The 21,801-nt window shown below is 40.1% G+C and overlaps 1 long non-coding RNA gene across 1 annotated transcript in view; it reads left to right on the top strand.

The window, feature by feature from the left end:
• Positions 1 to 2,803: 2,803 nt before the first annotated feature.
• The window catches only part of LOC116155801 (uncharacterized), a 62,278-nt gene continuing 43,280 nt past the window's right edge, over positions 2,804 to 21,801 (top strand). The window contains exon 1 of the long non-coding RNA XR_010381953.1: positions 2,804 to 2,948. This is a non-coding gene — a long non-coding RNA (uncharacterized LOC116155801). The remainder of the gene's footprint in view (positions 2,949 to 21,801) is intronic.

Genomic DNA, 21,801 nt, shown 5'->3' with positions numbered 1-21,801 from the left:
TAAGAGCCTTATGTCTACTAAGTCCACCAAGTGGGCTTCCTTAGGAACAGTTTCTTTTCATTGCTTTCCTCCCCTGTGAATGGGTCATACTTTCTTATTTCATGGCATGGTTTGTAATTTCTTTGTTCAAAAGCAGACATTTTAAATATTATAATAGGGCAACTCTATAAATCAGGCTCTTGCTCCTCCCCAGGTTTTGTTGTTCCTGCTTGTTGTGGTTGTTTACTTTGTTTAGTGACTTTTCTAAAGCTGGAAATGCCTGAAACCAAAAAGAAGTCTCATTCATTGCAAGTGGCTTCTGCATATACGTTTGGACACACTTTCAGTGTTCAGCCTGGCGGTTTACAACTCTGTCTTAGCCTTTGCTTTCTGCTTGTGTAGAGCCTGAAGGTCTGTTACAGGTGAAGGCTTAGGGTCTTTTCGAGTCTCTCTTGAGCATACACACAGCCCTGGGCTTATGTATGGCCTTTAGGTTTCCAGGAATATTTTGGAACTTTTGAAAGTCTTTATTCCCCAAAGCATATTTCTTTCCTCCCAAGTTTTTGGTTAGTTGATTGCTTGCCAAGCTATTATCCATTTCCCTAAGCAGCAGCAACTAATACATTTACCTGTAAATATTTGACAAATGCCTCCCTACAACCCTCCCTCCTACCTCCACCCTGGCAGTTGGCTTATCACTGGGTGAGTTCCAAGTTAGGGTAGATAAAGGCAAATATTTTGAGTCTATCTTCCAGGGAGATACAAGTTTGGTCAAAATAATCAAGCATCATTCTTTGACAATGAAGTCCATTCATCTCCTCCCAGCACCTGTACATGTACTGGGGATGTGGGCCGTTTCTTCAAGGCCATTGCTGAGCTAGGGAGTGAGAGATGGGACCAAGGCAAGTTATAATAACACAAACTCTCTGTTCTTATTGAGATTCAGCCATTTTTCTTGATTAAGCATTTTCCTGCTTCCTATGAACTTTTGGTTTGTTCCCAGGATTCCAAAAGTGTTGTTTTTGAGAATTTTGCCAATGCCTTTAAAGAGGGATGACTTTTGGAGTTCTTTACCCTCCATTTACATTGATGCATCCACTTTGTATGTGCTGAATGGTTTTAAATTCACAGAGACTTGTTTTGTGGCTCAGAGTGTGGTTTACCTGGGCAAATGTTTCATGTGTACTCATATTAGTCATCTTGGGTTCCTATAACACAATACCATTGACTGACTGGCTTAAATAACAAACATTTACTTCTCACAGTTCTACAGTCTGAGAAGTCCAAGATCAAGGGGTTGGCAGAGTCAGTTCCTGGTGAGGCAGTTCCTGGTGAGGGCCCCCTTCCTGGACACCTTCTTGTTATGTTCTCATAGATACAGAGCAAGCTCTGGTCTCTATTCCTCTTCTTATAAGGATGCTAATCTCATCATCAGAGCCCCATCCTCATGACCTCATTTAAACCTAATTACCTTCCAAAGGCCCCACCTTCAGATACTATCACATTGGGGGTTAGAGCTTCAGAATATGAATGTAGGAGGTAAGGACACAAACGTTCAGTCCATAATAGTACTTGAAAAAAATATCTGTTCTGTTGGGTGGAGTGTTCTGTAACTGTCAATTACATCAAGTTGGTTAAAGTGTTATCCAAGACTCCTATGTATTTATTTTCTTTCTACTTGTTCTATCAATTAACGAAAGTGAGTTTTTGAAATTGCTGCTTGGAACTGTGAATGTGTCTACTTCTCCTTTTAGCTCCATCAGTTTTGCTTCATGTACCTCCATTATATGAGGTATAGAAACCTTTACAATTATTATGCACTCCTAATTTATTGAGTACCTACTACATGACAAGCATTCTTGCACCTGTTTTCCATACACTGACTCCTTCATTGTTAAAGGTGTGTTCAGTAATCACTACCTGAGTTTTCGAGAGGAGAAGAAAACAGACACATGAAATGGTGATGAGCCTTGCACAAAGTTTTACATAGTAGGACAAAAATCCGACAAGTTAGACCCCAGAATCCCCAGTTATAACTACTATGCTATTTTAGATGTGGAGTGGGGATCTGAACTTTGGGCAGTCAGGGTAAGGAATATGATTAGATCGGCTGCTCCTTTGATGTTTTTGGCCTTTTGTTGTCGTTGTTGAACTGGTTCTAATCTTGGCATATCATGCACACCTATTATTGGATAAGAAAACAAAACACATTTCCTGGCAAAATAGAGGTAATTTAGGTTGGAATCAACTTTGGAATTCTATGTTTCTATTCCTCTCTCCTGGTATGTCTGTGTGACCTGAGAGCTGATTTCTTTCTTGGTGTCCCAGGGTTGTACAAAAGCCGTCTCAGGATGGCTGATGAGAAAAAAAGTAATCATCTTGAATAGACTTTATCGAGTCCATGAAACCTATTGCCAAAGAAGCTCAGTAGTCAGCCCCACTTTCCAATAAAGCTTCCTTTAAGTGCCTCCCCCAAACCCCTTTTTTTCCCTGACAAATCACTTAGAGATAGGGCATTGGACTTTTAAGAAAAAGGAGGGATCTGAGTTTTGGCTTTTCCACTTACTAACTTTGTGACTTTGGGAAAGTGACTTTAATCTGTAAAAATTGGTCTATTAATAGTACCTACAAAAAGGTTTTTTTTTTTTTTTATAGTAATACATAAAATGCTACTTAAATGTGGGATACTATTATAATTATCTCTGTTTATAAATAAAGGAGGCCTGTCTCCTCCAGTATCTACTTGGCAGACTGAGTCAGTACTAATAATTATCAGTTACTGAGTCTCTTCCATGTATCAGGCACTTTTATCTATATAATCTCATCTAGCCCTCATTTAACCCAATGACTTTGTGGAATCTTTTTTGTTATCAGATTTTACAGAAGAGGAAATAGAGACTGAGAGGTTACATTACTAGCCCGTGCTCATGCCCAGAGTGTATATGGACACCAGGAGACAAATTCGGTCTGTAAGTAAAGCCTTCTTCCATACACCTCCCCGCTCCTCCATCCCTCAAATGACAGAGGGGGTCTCCTGCACTGTCCAAGTACAGCCCTGCAGGTTATGCATTGAACTCCAGAGAGGGTCTTTTTTTCATAGATTTCAATGTGAATGGTGCCCCCCCACGGAGGTATGCCGTTCACACCTTGGAGACGTGTATAAGGAGGCCCTGAAGCAGCTAATGTGTTTTATTCAGAAAGGAGAGAATGTTTTGATGATGACCACATCCTCACCCCTGCATTCTTCCTTGTAATCATTCTTGGAGGTGCTTTCCATGCTTTTATGATTCTGAGTAAATGACCTGAAGGGACTTGGCTGCACCACCTCTTGCCATGTGGTGTGACTTTCTCAACATGATGGTGATGGATATGCCTGCATTTGTACACTTTGGGTATTTACCTTGCATGTGTCCCTACATGCCTGCCACCTTCCAAAAAACTGCTGTGAAAGAAATCGCCTGGCTGGATTTGGCAGTATGATGCTAAACCACAAACAAGGGTAAGCTATTTCCTTTGAATTCATCTGAGATTTCCTTCAGGTACTCATGTGTGCTTAAGTGACTATAGTCTGAAAGGCAGTCTTCCATGAAATGAACAGTTTCTTGTCTCTTTTTCCAGAAAGTTGCTTTGTGCCTTTGGCTGTGAGAAATGGCTTTATCCATATATGAGTGAACATATGAGTTTAGGGATAAGTTAAAGGACATGAGTAGTCTTCACTTGGGTATGTTTTCTTCTTCTCTAGGCCAGCTTCTCAAGTGCTGTGGTCCCCAGAGATATTTCCCTACTGCTAAGCTTTAACAAAGTGTTTGCACTCATGGAGCTGGAGGCAGGAGAAACACTGTCAGTGGATTTGAGAAAGGTTTGTGATCTGGGCTGGGCCCAGCTAATGATTTCATTTCATTACTTCAGTAAGAGTAACAAGAAGATTATTATTCTCCCTTACATTCACATGGGGTTTTACAGAATGCTTTCACAGTCAGAAGCTGCAATCTATGTTATAACCTTGTGAAGTTGGACAGATAGATAATTTTATGTCATACAAAAGGGGAATCTGGAATATGAGGCTAAAGATGTTAAACAAAACATCCAAGTTCAAAAATCAAATAAAAATCTAAACTCTGGGCTTTCCTTCCCAGGATGCCCATAGCAATCAATGAATCCATTTAAAGGTCATGGAGACCTAAATCCTTTTCTTTTCTCAATTCCTAAACCCGAAGATTTATTGCAACAATGTGGAGAACATTAAAAACCTCCCAAATTACAGCGATTTTAAACTAAATAGAGTTGGGTCCATATTCCAGTAGAATAAATCCATATTTTTTATAAATTGACTCATCCAGAAATAGCCCTTTAAAGATGTAATCCTTTATTTCATCTACAAGTGCCAACATAAACAGTAAGGGGAAGAACTCCAATTGCTGCCTACTAAGAGTTGCTTCAATAAGAACTACCCCGAGACCAGGCAGTATTTATAGCCCAATGTAAGTACGTGGTCCCTGTTGCCCTACAGAGCTGTAAGGAGGTAGAGCATGGATAGCCCAGCTGATTGTCATTCAGCCAGATTATGATGCTATCTCCATTCTCAGAGACTTGGAAATAACTTTATCCTTTTAGAAATCTGTGTTTACACTCGGCAAGTTATACCCACAGGCGCCATGACAGTTTCTAGGCTGACCATAAAAGGTCAAAAAGTGGGCAGGGTCCAATTCCTGGAAATCCTCGCCCCTTCCCCAACATAGTTGGAATAATCCTCCTACTCCTTAGCATATGAAATTACCAAGCTCATAAAGCTAACAACCCTGCACCTTGTGGTAGATCTCTCTCCTGCCTTCTGGGACAGCCTGCACTCTATGGAGTGTGTGTCTCCCTGAATAAACTTAACTTTCCCTTTACTATGCCTCAATCTTGAATTCTTTCCTGCATGAGACAAGAACCTATTCTATGGAGACATCTCCTGTGAAAGAAATTGAGTGTGCCTTGAAGTTCAAGGTCTACTGGAAATCGAATCTTCCGCAATTTTGGTTCTAACCAGTTTGTCCTGTCCTCAATTGCTGTGTCATTCCTTCAGTGGTTGTGCCCTGCCCTCTTCCCTCCTGGCTCAGAAGGGCAACTATTATTTCAGAAAATGAAAATATCTTTTGATTCAATGGAAGCTGGTGCTGACCCACTGCTCAGTGGGGAGTTTCACAAAGAGATCAGCCTAGACCAAGACTGGAGCAGGTTGGAATGAGAGATAAAATTTAGAAAAATGAGAGAGTTAAGGTTTGTGATTCCAAATTTCCTTGTGTGGTTTGACATGGTTCCAAAAACTTCTTCTTCCAAGTGAAATACCAAAGCAATACTTCTATTGCCTCCAGCTCCCTTGAGAACAAACACCTTTTTAAAATCTTAGCTGGTGGGGAGTTTGGCATGTAACACATGCAGACATGTTCCCTCTGAATAACCAGAAACAGCAAAATAGACAAGAATGGGAGAGTGGAATATGGTGTTAGAAACTCTTTGTTGGAGGTAAATACTTGAACATGTATCTATTCTAGGGTGATACTTTACAAATTTTCTCTCTTGTCTTAACTGAAATTTCATGTGGACATGTAATACAAAATATATAGAGAAAACTGGAGCTGTTATTCTGGAATGGGAGGTTCTTACATGGAGTCTGCTTGATCTGCCACCCACACATGTCCTCTGGGGAACATCTCAAGCACTTAAGATCTCTAAGGAACACAGTACAAAGCCAGTGGGCTGGGGAATTTCTAGAATTTCTTTGTGGGGAATGAGGTGCTTGCTCTGTGGCAATTGCTAGAGGAGGCCAGGAAGAAAAGATGACTCTGAACTCTTTGATGGGAAGGATCCTAACTTACTCATTTCTGCATTATTGATGACAACCCCAGGACTTGGCTCATGCATGGCAGATACTAATTAATTTTGCAGTTTGTTAAATAAATGACTGTACTTTAAGAAATCTGTATTTGAGTGACAAAAGTACCTAAAACCAAGTGAGACCAGAAAAGTAAATATATTAAGGAGAATGAATGTGGACCTTATTTGACTTGATGTCCTCATAATTGCCTGCCTGGAGCGGTACCTCTTACTATTTGGTTCTAATGAGGAATGAAATATGTTAACACTAATGAATCTCCGAGCATAATGAAACTTTACCCTGATGTGTTTGTCAGATCTAGTTCATATGCATCCTAGAAATTGGATTTAAGAACGATGGCTCTCAGATTTTTGAATGCATAAGAATCACTCAAGGAAACTGCAGAAAACAGATTCCTGGGTTATGCTTACAGGGAAGCAAAACTTGCCATCTGAAAATGTCTCTTTGGTTTGTAGATTATTACATACTGAGAACGCTCAGGTTGAAAAGACACAGGAAAAAACTTTGCCTTCCCCCTAAATGCCTAAAAAAATTTAGATAGAAGGGCTGTTATAGGAGTAGAGCTATCACCAGAGATAATCGCAAGATTATGGACTCCGTGTGGTGGGGCGAACAGAGCCTGGAGATCAGAGTCCACTCTGTGTCCCATTATCTCTGCAGGTCCAGCAAACATTTGTTTACCAAACATTTGCTTTTCCATCCCCATATGAATTGCCATGTTCCCCTCTTACATCCCAGACCACTAACCCCAACATCCCCTTTTGTCTTTAGCTGAAGATGGTATTCAAAGTGAACGTTTCAGCCACTTTTTTTAGCTACTCAGTTTTCCTGGGTTTCTCCCATTTATACACGTTATTAAACTTTCTTTGATTTTCTCTTGTTAATCTGTCTCATGTCAGTTTAATTTTCAGACCAGCAGAAGAACCTAGATGGGTAGAGGATAGTTTCCTCCTCCCAGACATGCTCTAGGTGTTCTGATTTAGCAGGTGTAGGGTAGGGACTAGGAGTCCTTCTACCAGTGGTTCACAGGCCACAGCATAAGAAACCCTGGCGGCCCTGGATGGAAGGTGCAGGAGATGAAAGGTAGTTGCTTGTTCTTGGAGGTGACAACCACTTTGCAAAGATTTTGCTCCCAGAATGGTAACTTTCACCTTGCAGGCTTTCCAGGTCCCCACCTGCAGTGGGACTGCAGGGGCGGAGGCCTGGGAAGATGACCCCAACTGCAGCTGTAGTGTGGATTTGCTCTTTTGACACATTTCTATTAAAAGCCTGGAATAGCCCCAAAAGTATCAAGTGGTGATCAGAATGCATTCAAAATAATGTGGAAAGCATATCAGAACAACACAGTGCAAATCTCTACAATCACATTCTTTCAAAGAAAACCATATTATTATCAGAGTCCACTGAAATCTGCCAGCAGGACAAAATGGAAAAACTAAATTCCTTTGTGATTACGATATTTTCCTAGTCGCTAAATATTATGACTCTAAAGGCCTGGCTTTTAGATGGTAATAACAAGTGACATTTATACATAATGCACGTTTACAAAGGCTTTTTCTAATCAACTAGTCCACAAAGAAGCCTTGAGATATTGGTGTGGCAGATTTGATTTCAGAATATTAAGTAATTTTTTTAAAACAAAGGAACATCATCTTAAATGATGTTGGTTCCATAATTAGTTCCAGTGTCAAAAAAAAAGTTTTTTTTAATACCTTAGAGGATAGTTGAAATAACATATAGCAGACAAAAGCCTCTGAGGGCAGGTTGGAAAGGAAACTATTGCACCCCCACCCCATCTCCAGAATGTCTGAAGCAACAATGCAACTTCACAGGAGGTGTAAATCAGTCCCATTATGTCTCAATGATCTGTTATGGTATCCTTGTTTCAACAAAATACTGAACAATCAGTCCTTTACAGTTAAAATATCTCTGGATTACTGATGAAGTCTGTCATCCCAGCTGTCTCTCAGTCTTCTCAGCTCTTACTCAGAAATAGCCAAATGGGAAAAACCACAACAAAATTCCTTAAAATATGTAAACATGATTTGCAAACATTTCTAAGGAAACTGAGGATGCCTGCCAAGAAGGCTTTTAATACTTCATGAGTGTTCTCTTACAGAACAGTGTTTTTCAGACTTTTGGGAACATTTGTCTCCCTTTCAATTAACATTAAAAACCTTCACATTTCTTCTTGCCTCCTTTCCTCCTTTGAGAGTCATTCTTTTTTATGGATGAAATCTTCTGTTAACAGGGATCCTCAAAAGTAATCTTCTGCAAGTGGGGAATATAATAAGGCTGTGTGATAAAGAGCTCTGGAATAGAAGTTTATATATAGCCTTGTACAGTGCACCTCCCTTCTGGTCCTTTGCATTTTCTTTTATAAACCTCAATTTCTAACTCCCTTCCAGCTCTAATGTATTATAATATGCCATTGGAAATATGACAAAGTTGTAAATTGTGATCATGATTTATGGGAAATACAGAGTAGCTGGCTTGTTTCCCAGTCAGATGATTTTCTCAGAGGGGACCCTGCAGCGCAAGAATGCTTCTTGGGAAGGAGGGGAGAAAGTACCACAATGATGCGTGCTGGCCCATTATCTAGATAAGACCTGGTGTGGGAAACATGGACGCAAGTGTCAGGGAGGAATAAATTTCCCTCTACCCTTCTAGGTTCTTCTGGCTGGTCTAAGAATGAAATTGACAAAAGGCAGATTAACAGGAGAAAATGAAACAAAATTTAATAACATGTATACATGGGAGAGACCCAGGAAAACTGAGTAACTCACCAAAAGGGCTGAAACCCTCACCTTAAATATCATTTTCAGCTAAAGGCGAAAGGGGATGTTGGGGCAGTGGTTTGGGACGTCAAAGGGGAGAAAGGCAGTTCATATAGAGATGGGAAAGCAAATGTTTGGTACACAAATGTTTACTGGGCCATGCAGAGACAGTGGGACACTGAGCGGACACTGATCTGGGCCCTGCTGAGTCTCCCCATACACCTAGCCGGTATTCTTTGCAGGTATCTTTGGTGATAGCTCTATTCCAGGAACAGGCCCTCTGTCTTAATGTTTTTTAGGGAGATAACGGGAAGGTCAAAGTCTTGTCCTGAGTCTTTTGGGCTTTGATCGTTTTCAGCTTGAAACAATTCACATGCCAGAGACACTTTGGGGTGGCAAGTTTTGCTTCTCTATAGTCCTGCCAGTTGAGTTGACAAATTGTTTTATGTCTCCTTGAACCAGTCTCTTAGTCCTGATCATAGGTCAGTCCAGTTAAATTCTTTTCAGGAGGCTGTGGTGCAGGGGGACCTTCAAAGTCAGGTCTATAAGGTGCAAGTTATCAGGTATTTAATAAGAGGCATTTCTATGGAGACAAAAGGAAAACAAAGGTTAATGATTAGAGCAAATTATAAACCCAGTGTTTTGAGTCCTGAAAGCTGACAGTAGAGAAGACTTCTAGATGTCAGAGTTGAAACATCTTTTGCAGTTTGAAATGTCTCTGATGAGGCCATTAGGTGTTTAGGTAAACTTTCTGAGTTGCTTATGCAGCCAGCAGGCACAAGGGTGTCTAAACATGGGCTATTGTGATGTCTCTTAAGTTTATTCCAAATTGTTTGGCTTCAGTTTATAAGGCTTCAGGAAAAGGACACCTTTAGTTCTTAATGATTCCAAGTCAAAAGTGGGAAAAAACCTGAAAATGTTAGTTTGGAGAGTTGGAGCCAAATATTCGAGGAAACTAGAATAACTCCGGATCCAGTCCATTTTATAGGTGAAAAAGCAAAACCTCAAAGACAACATAACTAGAATCTAATATTCACAAATGTGTATTATAGTTTTTACTGAAATAAAATTTTTTCCTTCTAAAATCACCCTCATTTCTATCAAAGACAGTCAAATTAAGATTAATTTATTTGCAAAATAAGTTGTTTCATTAAACTTGGCATGATTGTTTACATAAGTCCAGCAAGAATAGCAATTAACCCTATAGGCTTTTTAAATTATGCTTCGCTGGAACTTTTCATAGTCTCCAGATTGAACTTTTTATTTTATTTTATTTTACTTTTTTTCTTCCAGTTTTATTGAGGTATGATTGACATACAGCACTGCATATGTTTAAGGTGTACAGCATAATGATTTGACTTACCTACATCATGAAATGGTTATCAGGGTAAGTTTAGTCAACATCCATCATCTCATATAGATATAAAATTAAAGAAATGGAAAAAAAATTTTCTCTTTGTAATGAGAGCTCTTAGAATTTACTCTCTAAGCAACTTTCATATATATAACATACAGCAGTGTTGATTATATTTATCATGATATATATTACATCCCTAGTACTTATTTATCTTATGACTAGAAGTTTGTACCTTTTGACTGCCTGCATCCATTCCCCCTCCTCCCATCTCCCACCTCCAGTAACCGCAAATTTGATTTCTTTTTCTATGAGTTTGTTTGTTTTTGTAGTATAATTGACCTACAGCACTATGTTGTTTCCTGTTACACAATGTGGTCATTAGATATTTCTATACATCTCAGAGTGATCAGCATAGTAAGTCTAGTTAAGATAAGTCACCACACAAAGATATTACATAGTTATTGATTATATTCTCCACAGTGTTCATTTCATACCTGAAACTCACTTGTTTTGCAACTGGAAGTTTGTACCTCTTAGTCTCCCTCACCTATTTATTTTCTCCCCCCACTCCCCTCCCCTCTGGCAACCACCTGTTTATTCTCTGTATCTAAAACTCTGTTTCTGTTTTGTTATATTTGTTCACTTGTTTTGTGTTTTAGATTCCATATATAAGTGAAATCATTACAGTATTTGTCTTCTTCTGCCTGACTTATTTCACTTAGCATAATACCCTCTATGTCCATCTGTGTTGTCACAAATGGTGGATTGAACTTTTAAATGCCTCTTGAAGCCAGGAAGCCATGTCAAGGAATTTTCACTTGATTCATCTTTTATACTTACAGATTTGGATAAATTCCTCTCCTCCTGAGGTCCTCAAAATATCCTGAGGTTCTTTTGCCTGCCAGAAAGTTACCTTCCTTATGCACCTGGTAAGGCTGCTAGAAACCCTGTAAGCAAGGTACCAGGTTGATCTTCCAAGAAACTGTATGGCTCCATAAAGTCAATCTTATATCTGAGTCTATGCCTGTCTTTCTCAAATAGGACCTTTCAGTCAAAGCCTTGGTCCTATAACCCGTGTTCCCAATTGTGTCCTGTTATAAGGAAAACAGATTCTTAGCAAACTGATACGTAAATAACTATATTGCCACAAAAATAAGAATATTCACTAGGGTTTCTAGCTTCTGGAGGGATCAGATAAGGAGAAAAAAAGATTGTTTCAGTTCTGCTTACAAAGATATAATTTACCAAATTGCTATTAAATCATCAGATGAGAGGAAAAAGTTCCTTAATCTGGAAAACAAAGATTAAAAAGTCAGTAGTATTTTAGACAAAAAGTCATAAAATTGTAATCACATTTCATCGGTTCTTTCAATCCCACGTAATTAATTCTTGTTGATCTTGATCTTTTGTTAGCTGGTTTATGAAGCCATCAGGTTTTTCATTGAGTTCTGTAATTTCCTACGCAGTTCAGTGGTATGATCTGAAAGTTATTAGAAACCTGTTTGTCAAAAAGTATTTTCTATGGCTCTTCCTGAAGATGAAGCATTTTTTTCAAAAGCATCAGAGTAAAGCAGTAATGTCTATAAATGACAAAAGACAATGTCACGGTAAAAGTTCTGATTACAGTGCAATTGACAAGGAAATTTGATTATCTCTGTAACACACAACACTTTAAAAAAGTAAGTAGAAATATGGCTGATAACATTATACTAGGACATATCCAAATTTGGGGAATCTCATACAATTTCTAGAACATTTATATTAATAACATTTACCAATACAATATAACTTAAGGTTTATCGTCACTCATTTGACAATGCTTCCTGTGCAATTTAACATACCAAATAAGCCTAATTATTTAAAATCTCTCTTTGAGACACTTCAGGGGCCCTCTGAAATATCCTGAAGTTAACTAGAGGTCAAAAGGACTTTGTTTAGGATTTTATTTGGGAGTTTGTCAAAGATACTGAAAGATTTAAAAACTCTTGGTCAAGTAGTATCATAGGTCATTGTGAAAGAATACTTACTCACTGAACCAAAGTGACAATAAAAGATTTCAGAAGCAAATACAGAAAGTTCAACTGATTGCTTAAAAGATAAAGAAAATTTATAATCTGTTATCAAAGCAGATCAATATTGCAAGAAAACTTTGTCCTCTTAACAGAGAAAGAAAACCAAATTCTAGTTTTGTACCAACTTAGTTTTAATATTAAAATTCATTCATCTCTTTATAGGACAGAATTACTTTCTTTTTTCTTAAGAAAATACCTTTCCATTCCTTATACTTGTTTTCCTTGCACATGAAGGTTTTTTCCTTATTAATTTTAGTAGTTTTAATACATATAATAATTAGAGCTTTTAACCCTTAGAAACCTTAATTTCTAGTGAAAACTAAGCAAGCAGTTGTGAACTATTTGTTACACCAATATTTCTTGATTGGCAAACTTATGAATACATTTCATAATTTCTAGAAACATACCCTCATAGCATAAATGTTTTCAGTGTGTTATATGACATGTTTCTAATAGACCTAAATATGTTTAGTTTTTCTGTAGTGAGAAGACAAAAGTAGGTAAGTTCAGATTTTTTTTTTTTAACAATTAATGTTTTAGTATTTTATCTTATTTGGAAATGGTCTAGACATTCAATAATGGTCATCATTTAAATTAACTTAGCAAAACTCTAAAGTTTTAAGTTACCAAAAAGATTTGGAGAAACTGTTTTTAAGTAGACACACTATAAAACATAATTATTTGTAAAGAGTTTACCTAAAAAGTCTTAGCCCATTTACTTAGCCCGTCTAACTAAATCACTTGTTCCCAACAATTATGTTTTGATTACCCATGAAAACTTCAGGAGACATTAGACAAAAATCAACCATCATCTCAAGCTATTTTTCTTGCTGGCAAATTTTGGAAGAAATAACATGATCTTATTTGCCTAAACCCAGGTACAATAAAAGTATTCAACTTAATGTTGATAACTCTATAGTCATGTCTGTATTAATTAAACCAGTAACTTTAAAATTGCTTTTACTTACTAAAGATCATCCTAGATCACATGAACTTGAAAACCGATTGGATTTGTTTCTGTTACATTTAGAAGTACTTAATTCGTAAGTGTGTACTTCTAAGCCAATTAAACAGAGCTGTTCTACAAATTAATTTTGGTAATATTTTCCAGAGGTAGAGAAAAGCCAGATCTATAATGTACCCACCTTTACAACCAGAGATCTCATAGCTTTCATTTAAAAAGTTTAGTCATTAATTAGGTATAACAGTATAAAACTCACTAGTTTATAAATAACAAGTTTGCTAACTAAACTAAGGCTTTTTGCTATTTGTGGGAAAGGCTTTTAAGATTTGTATTTGTCCTTGACAAATCCTTAAGGAAGTTGTGAATTAGATTTTGGGGTGAGGACTCCTTTCTAGCAGTTTGTACTTTTCAAAAGGCCTCTTCTCTCTTTTTTTTTTTTTTAATCTCTTTGGTTTCAGGTTCTATTTGATTGAATCAACCTGGCTCAGTCTTAGGCCATTGTGGCCTGTGTTTACTTTTCTGATTTTGTAAATATTTGCAAGACAAAGACAGTTGCTTTCCATTCCCAAAAGAACTGGATTGCTGCCTAATTTATACCCCAAACCTGACCTGCTCATCCAACCACAATTTCTTTAATCTGCTTCTTTACATCAGCAAGAAAATTTTCAACTAAAATGGAAACTGGAAGACTTCTATGTTCTAGAATTTCAGGGTTCATTGTATCATGCCTTCAAAAAACCTGCACGAGGCCTTCAACAAAGACCCTCTCACTGAGCGTACAGGTCAACCAGAGACCCAAAATTCTCCAATACTGCTTCTATTGGCCCTCCTAGAAGTAAGCTGTTTCAGAGGCAAAGAGCGAGATAATGCCACCAGGCCAGGAAACCGGATGGTGCTGGCAGGAGAGTAGTGGCCCTGCCTGGGGGTCCTACTGGTCTTTTTTATGGGGCTTCCCACCTCAGGTGAGCTGTGCCTCAGTTCCCTGGGTTAACTTCTTTCTTTGATCTCTGAATCTGGGATTTGCAGACTGGAAATGTGGTTACCGGTGGCTTTTGTGGGGCCTCGCCTGTTGCAGGTGTGACCTCACAGGTGTGGGCTGTGGGTCCAGGAGGCTCTGTCTTGTCCCAGGGGTACTTCATCCTGAAGGTGACGTGGTCATCACCAAGTCACAGACTAGTTAACATCCCCTTTGATGCCTATGTCGGACGGAGCAAGGCCTTGCTGAGGACAAGAATCAGCCTGAGACATGGTGTTAAGCTCGTTCCTCTCGGGCTGGCCTGACGTAGGGGTTGGCTGCCCAGGCCTGAGTCTGGGGACCACGGTCACTCTGGGTCCTCCACAACCTACAGTCAAGCTCCCCTCGGACCCCCAGCCCCTCGAAGCCTCTCTTCCTATGTGCTGGGGGTGAGGGGTTCTAATTTCAATCTCCCTCCCTTTTTATTTTAACATTCATTTAAAATTAAAGTTATGTTTCTGGGCTGTATGCTCTGTAGGTGTTGCCTGCTTTAATTCCCCCGGCTCCCTCTGAGAGGGGCACTTGCACTTTGCACATTTAGCCAGTTCAGAAGCAGGCTTATCAAGGTTCATACCTTATTCTGCCATCTGTGCCCCTGCTCTGGCTCGTTCTTCAGCTTTGGCAAATTACTCCCTCCTTTTTCCCTTTGAAACTCATCCTGTAAGCCCGTCAAATATTCAGCCCCTTCCATAAGGTCACCCCTGATAACCTTAGGCAGTATTTGCCTTCCCACCTGCTTCCCCCGCCTCGTCATAAACACTACTCCTTGATGACAGCTTGCTTCTTAACACCGGGGCTCTTCCTTTTACAGCCACTTGCGGGTTGTTCAGCCGAGTGGCCCCTTTGGAACTGTGGCTTGTCCTTTTCACGTCTCCCCTTCTTCCTGCCTCCCCCATCAACCTTGCTTTCACAGAGTTTCATAAGATTGATTTTCAGCCTGTCATGAAATGCAAAAGCTCTTCTAGACCATTGCATTAAAAGTTATACACAGAGATTAAAGCCTAATTTACTTGAGCTCCCCTAAAATTTTAACCCTGAAATAATTTTCTTAACAAATCCAATTCACTTCTACTACAAACTGCATAGTAACTCAAACTCTGAATTTTGAAGTTGTTCAATGCTGTATTTTTAGATGCTTACATTGGTGTTTCCAATCCAGGTGGAAGCCACCTTCCCTATAACTGGGCTATGAAGTTCATGCAGGGAAGGACCATGTCTGACATATTCACCACTGAATCTCCAGTGACTTGTATAGAATGAGTGAATGTAGCCACTTGAACTCCCATATAAAGTTTCTATTCTCAGATCAGTCTAATCCTGATTAATCCAATCCCAGCCTGCCTTCCTTGACACAGCGTGGCTGTTTATCACATGTGCTTAGCCTCCTCAACCTGCTTTGAAATTTCTGTTTCCCCTCTTCACCCTCTGTCATGGCACTCATCACATCCTGCCTTGTGCTGCAGTGATTTGTGTGCGTTTAGCATCTCTTCTTTAGATCTATCAACACCTCAAAGGCAGTATTTGTGTTTCGGTGGACTTCTGTTCCCACTCTAGTCCTCAGTACCTAGCAAGTATGCAAGTATGTTTTCATGTGTTTCATTCACCAAATGAGCACCAATCGTGTGCCAGAGACTTCCGAGCACTGGGAGATAGTTATGAGTAAGCAAACATCCCAGTCTGCCAGGAACTTCCGTTATAGTGGGAGAGACAGATGATAACCAGGATGCACAGTACGTTTGAGATTTCTGGGTGCTTAGGGGAATCATAAAGCAAGGAAAGAGTAGAGGCCACGTTAGCCAGTATGGCAGTGGGGACTGCCACACAGTTTTATCTAGGGTGGCCAGGGAAGGCTTCACTAAGAAGGTGACATTTAAATAGTAGCCTAGAAGAAGTGATGGGTCATGGACCTAACTGGAGGGAATCCCAGGTAGAGGGATTCCTAGGGGTAATGGCTTGAGATTGACACATGCTTAGAGCTCATGAGGAACAGAAAAGCTAAAGTGGAGTGACTGGCAGGGAGTTTCTAGGAGAGGAGGTCAGGGAGGCCCGATCGTGTAGATCCTGGCAGGCTATTGTGAGGACTCTAGACTTCATCCTCCCTTGGAGAGCCATGGGAGAAGTTTGTCTAGAGGAGTGGTGTGTTCTGACTCTTTCACATGCTTGCTCTGGCTGCTGTGAGGAGAAGAGACTAAGAGGCAAGTTTGGAACTGAGTAGAGAGTAGAAGTCAAATGATCAGCTGAGAGTGAAGACAATGGGAGAGGGTCTGAAAGTCTGAGGAAAGAGGAAAGGGAATCAAATAACCATCGAAGAGAGTGGAGAAATAGATGAATTAGGGGAAAAATGATTGCCAAGCAACATTAAGTTCCCATTTGAGGTTAGAGGTCATGAATTTAAAGCATGGCCATCAGCGCAATTGTGTCTTCTTCTCCAGTCCAAGTATTTGTCTGGGAACAGGTGCAAAATAGGTGGAGATTTGGATTGAACAGAACTTGGGGCTCTGTGAAGCAACTACATCAAACAATAGAGACTAAGGAAGATGAGGGAGAAACCAAGGGGATGGTTATAATAACTGACCGTGGCTTTTTGCCTGGGGAAGGAGGAGAGTGAAACTATGGGTGAGGCTATTGAACAGTGGGAAGGATTGGATTATATGTCTTGGTGGAGGTCAAATGACTGGTGGAGCTGGGGTTTTAGGAAGAGTTAGGTGCAAAGATAAACAGTGGGATGGTCAAAAAAATTGGCATGCTTGAAATTAGATTCTGGTGGGAAAGCAGTGATTGGTAATGATGATGTCTAGGTTATGACTATGGAAGTAAGTGACTAAGGTAGTGTGTGGACAAGATTATTGAAGGACAGAAAGTCATGAAATTCAGAAATCAGAGAATTGAAGGATATTTTTTTTTTTTTTTTTTGGTGGAGATTTGGAGAGGATGACAGTGAGCCAGGAGCTAAAATCTTCACGGAAGGAGAAAGAGTGTCCCAGGGATCTTTAGGTAACCAACAACTACAGGATGGTATAATCTGATGACATGGGAATCGAAGGTAGGTGATTTTAGGGAGGAAGGGGAGAAGACGGTTTCAAGTAGCGTTAAAGAGCAAGGAAGGCGTCTACTCACCCATCTTCAGATCCAGGACACACGGTCAGGAGGGTGGCATTTAAGAGGGTTGTAGGGGAGGAAGTATTCTCAGGAGAGAGCCAGGTTTCATTTAAAAAAAAATTTAATTTAAGTACCATCAGTTACAGTGTGTCAATTTCTGGTGCACAGCACAATGTCCCTGTCATGCATATACATCATATGTTCGTTTTCATTTTTTTCATTAAAGGTTATTACAAGATGAACATAGTTCCCTGTGATATACAGCAGAAACTTTTTAAAAAGCTATTTTTATGTATAGTGGCTAACATTTGTAAATCTCAAACTCCCAAATTTACTCCCAAATTTATTTACCCCCTTTCCCCTGGTAACCATAAGATTGTTTACTATGTCTGCGAGTCTGTTTCTGTTGTGTAGATGTGTTCATAGTGTCCTTTCTCTCTCTTTTTTTTTTAGATTCCACATATGAGTTATATCATATGATTTTTTTTTCTTTCTCTTTCTGGCTTACTTTACTTAGAATTACGATCTCTAGGTCCATCCATATTGCTGCAAATGGCATTATTTTATTCTTTTTTATGTGGAGAGAGCCAGGTTTCAGTTAGGACGTGGAGGTGAATGGAATCCACACCAAAAAAGAATGCGGATAAAGGAGATTTTGCTGATGATGGATGATAAGACCAGCAGGTGATTTTCATTTTGGTTTATAGGGGATAGGGAGGGGCAGGAGATGGGGTCAGAATAGGTGGTAGGTTTTTGAGAGCAGCATCTGGAAGACAAGAGTGTCTTTTGGATCATCCCTAAAATTCTTTTTGCAACAAACCATTTGGCCCTGTTTTGTTCAATGTCTCCTGCCCTCTGTATACCAAGCTAGAACCTCAATCTTCATATTAATAACATAACCATAAGAAAAAGCATGAAGGGTTCAAGATCCAGAAGTTCTATAATGAGTGGGGTCGGGGGGAGGAATTTATAGAGGTTGCATTCATGTTCCAAATGCAAGCCTTATTTACCACCATTTTCTCTGTAAAAATATGCATAAAATAATGACAAGACATTAAAAATCTATGGAAAATGTCACTCCTCCAAAAAGTAAATCATGAACTTCAAACCAAGCTAAATAAAAATGGGTTTCTGACAAAGTTGTGTCAGAGTTATAAAAATGTCAGCTGAAGTTGGCCTGCCTCTACATCATCCCCTATTTGTTGTGAAATGTGACAAATGCTCTCAAAACATTTTCCCAAGAGCAGAGGCTAGGTTGTGAGCATGGATTACAGCCAGCTCCTGAAGACAGCAGAATAGCACAATCTGGAGTGGCCAAGCCGGGCTCGCCCGTGGCCAGTCTTGCGCTGTCTCCTTACTTTGTCCCTGTGTGGTCGGAGCCTGGAGCAGACAAGACCAGCTTGTGTGTCCTTCCAGCTCCCTTTGCATGCCCTCTCCTTTCTTCTTCCCACATACATTCTCTCTGTGTGGGTGTCTCCCTAGGGTCCTTCCGTGGGTATTGGCTCCCAGAACAGTTCAGTTGGATCTAGGTTATCTGAACCAGGTTCTCCACCAGTGTCAACAGCACCCCCTGTTGAGGACTTTAGCTATGTCCTCAGCAGAAGCAAGTTGGGGAAGGCATCATGGAGCCGGGCAAGGGATCCCAATTCTACTCGCTCTCAGCAAATTTCCCTGGGCTCTGATCTGAGGTTCCTTCTCTGAGATTTGAGATTCCCTTTCCTGACTGTTTGTTCAGAGTTGACTCTGCTGTCTCCTTGGCTCCTGCACCATCTTCCCCTCAACTCACCTTGGTGTGTGTGTGTGGATGTGTGGGTGCGCGTGCTCTACCTGACCCAAAGCTTGAGGGTAAAGTGCTGACAGCTTTCCCCATGTCATCTTCATATTCCTTCCACCGGGGAAACACATGAGACAGGACGTAATGTATATGAAGCCCGACCCAGGACCCTTCTGTACCTCACTGCGAACTGGCAGTGTCTTAGTCTTCAAGCTGCTATAGCTAGATACCATGACTGCTGGCCTGTGAACAACAGAAACCGATCTCTCACAGTTCTGGAGGCTGGAAAGTCCAAGATCAAGGCACCAGCACGGCTGAGTGAGAGCCCTGCTCCTGGTTCACAGTCTGCCTTCTCGCTGTGTTCACATGTGGTGGAAGGGGCCAGGGTTCGCCATGAGGTATTTTTATGAGAACGCTAATCCCATTCATGAGGGTGCGTGAGCTAACAACCCCTCAAAGGCCCCGCCTCTTAATACCATCATCCTCAAAGGGTTAGGATTTCAACAAGTAAATTTGGAGGTGGGGATATAAACATTCAGATGATTGCAGGCAGCATTTAATCTAGAGTTTTCTGGGAAGATACTCTGTTTGTTCTTGGAGTAGATCTCAGATTTTGGTTAGACACTAGTCTTCTTCTTCCACATTCCTCACCCCGGAGAATCAAGCCTTCTTAGGGAGGTGAAAAAATGAGCTTGGAGAGTCATGACCATGGTGGTAAGTGACTCATTTTATGTGGCTTCTCAGAAGTGACTACTGTTCAGTCAGAAAATTCATCTTGGCTGTTCCAGGTGTTCATGGAAGATACAGTGAAGACCATGATGAGGTTTATGAAAATGAGACCATTCTGAGTTGGAGAGCAAGGTTCTTCTCATCCTACTGCTTCTCAGTGAATAAAATCACAAGCCACACATCTCTCCCAGACTACAAGAGGAATTAGAATGAATTTAACAGAATCAGCAAAATTGAGTTCCTTTCTTTTAGCCCCATTTTTAAGGAAAGATGTGTACAGAAAGTAGTTCCAAATACATAGACTTATAAGAGGAGAATTTTGCCTCAGTCTTCATTGAATATTGCTGAAAACATTTGACTGAATGTTGTCCGTAGATTCCTGATGAGGTTTGCATTCCTGTGCCCATTTTATTAATTTGCTTTTCTGGGTTGCATTACTGCAGAGCAGTCAACAACCCTGGAATGTATTCATCATGAATAAGGCACAGACCTCATTTCATGATAAACAACAAATGCACAATTTCATCACACTTGGCATTCCCCAGGCAAATGAACAGATTTCATGACTTGTTGACATTCCTGTGACTTTTCTTTTTCCAGAAATTATTCCAGCTGGTTTCCGCATGAAAGTCAGGGGGTATATTGGCTGACTTTAAAGCTCTTGATTATTAGTTTTGAGAACTAATAAAAATAGCTAATACTTACTCAGCACTCACTGTATGCTAGGGAGGTTGCCAAATACTTTAGTATAACATGTTATAATATTTAATCCTGACAGCTGTTGGGGAAGTTACTATTAATCTCATCTTTGTTTTGGAAGTGAGGAAAACTGAAGCTTGAGAATTTTACTCAGCTCACTCAGTGCCACATGGCCAGTAAGGGGCCTGCACCATGATTCAAATCCATATAGACTGCATTCTGGCCCACCTATCTATATTCTCTACTGCTGTTATGTGGTGTTATTTTCAACTGAGGCTACCTTTAATCCGAGGTTAATCTTCTAGTGCGAGATGAGTGGATTTGGGAGAAAGTATTACTTACTATTAGGTCAAGCATAGAAAAAGAAATCTCATCTTTAACTTTCAAAGTTGCAGCTGCTAGATTTCAACCCTTGATGAGGAAAAACCATGCTCCAGCTAGTCATATATAATTGAGGGTCAGGAGGTCATAAAGTTCAAAGATGAATAAGGCAGAGTACTTGTTGGATCATATATAATCTGCAAAAATCCTGGATCACTGTGCTGTACATCTGAAACTAACACAGTCTTGTAAATCAATTGAAGTGATGTACAGTATTATATAAGGTCTTGTGCACACTGGAGAGTTGTATTGATGGTGGCAGCGTGCAGTTATCCCAGTGAAAGATCTTGGACTCAGTTTCTTCTCAGCCTTCAGAATAGGCTTCAATTTTTAATATGACATGTGCTCTCAATAACAGAGAAAATTGGAGGTATCATGAAGGAAACGATCATCAGAAAAGAATTTAAGGAAACATATGTGACTAAAACTCACCAGCTTTTTGGAGAAAGCATTGGTGAAGTCACACAGTTTACAAGGAAAGTTTAGCTCCCAAGGAATGTTCTGGGGTCAAAAAGTGTCCTAACTTGTGTGTATAATTAGAGAGGAATCTGATGTCATTTCTCTTACTGGTAAAGCACAAATGAAGTGATCTCTGCTGTCCTGTTCAGTTCATTTGGCTGTGTATTCAGTGATAGCCCTCCCGGAGCTTTGAGGGTGGTAAACTGGATTACGTATAGGGCTGGGCTTTTTGTGCATGATAAATGAACCTCCGAACCTTCCTGTCACAGACATCAGTAATCCATCACAAAATTCCTTCATTCCCAGTCGGGAGCTGTCTGCCAGTTTCTGAACACGTGGTTCCTTGGTCTCAATGTCAGTTTCAGCCTCTGGCCTTTCAGAGTGGCTGTTTTTTGCTGTGCATCCTGGCATGTGGACCACGGCCCTCTCTTACACTCTGTCTTTACCCTTTTGTCTAAGCATCTTCTATTTTCTCGCATGGGAAGTTTGTGCTCCAAGCCAGGAATTGAATGGACCTCACATATTTTTTGTTCGGCATCAGTTTGGGTCAGCCCTGGCTTTGGCACTCTTTGGAGATGTGGCTCATCATGTATCTGTTTGGTTTTGTCTTACCTG

This window comes from Camelus dromedarius, chromosome 8, assembly GCF_036321535.1.
Source record: "Camelus dromedarius isolate mCamDro1 chromosome 8, mCamDro1.pat, whole genome shotgun sequence".
Taxonomy (NCBI): domain Eukaryota; kingdom Metazoa; phylum Chordata; class Mammalia; order Artiodactyla; family Camelidae; genus Camelus; species Camelus dromedarius.
This window is presented reverse-complemented; position numbering and strand designations above follow the sequence as displayed.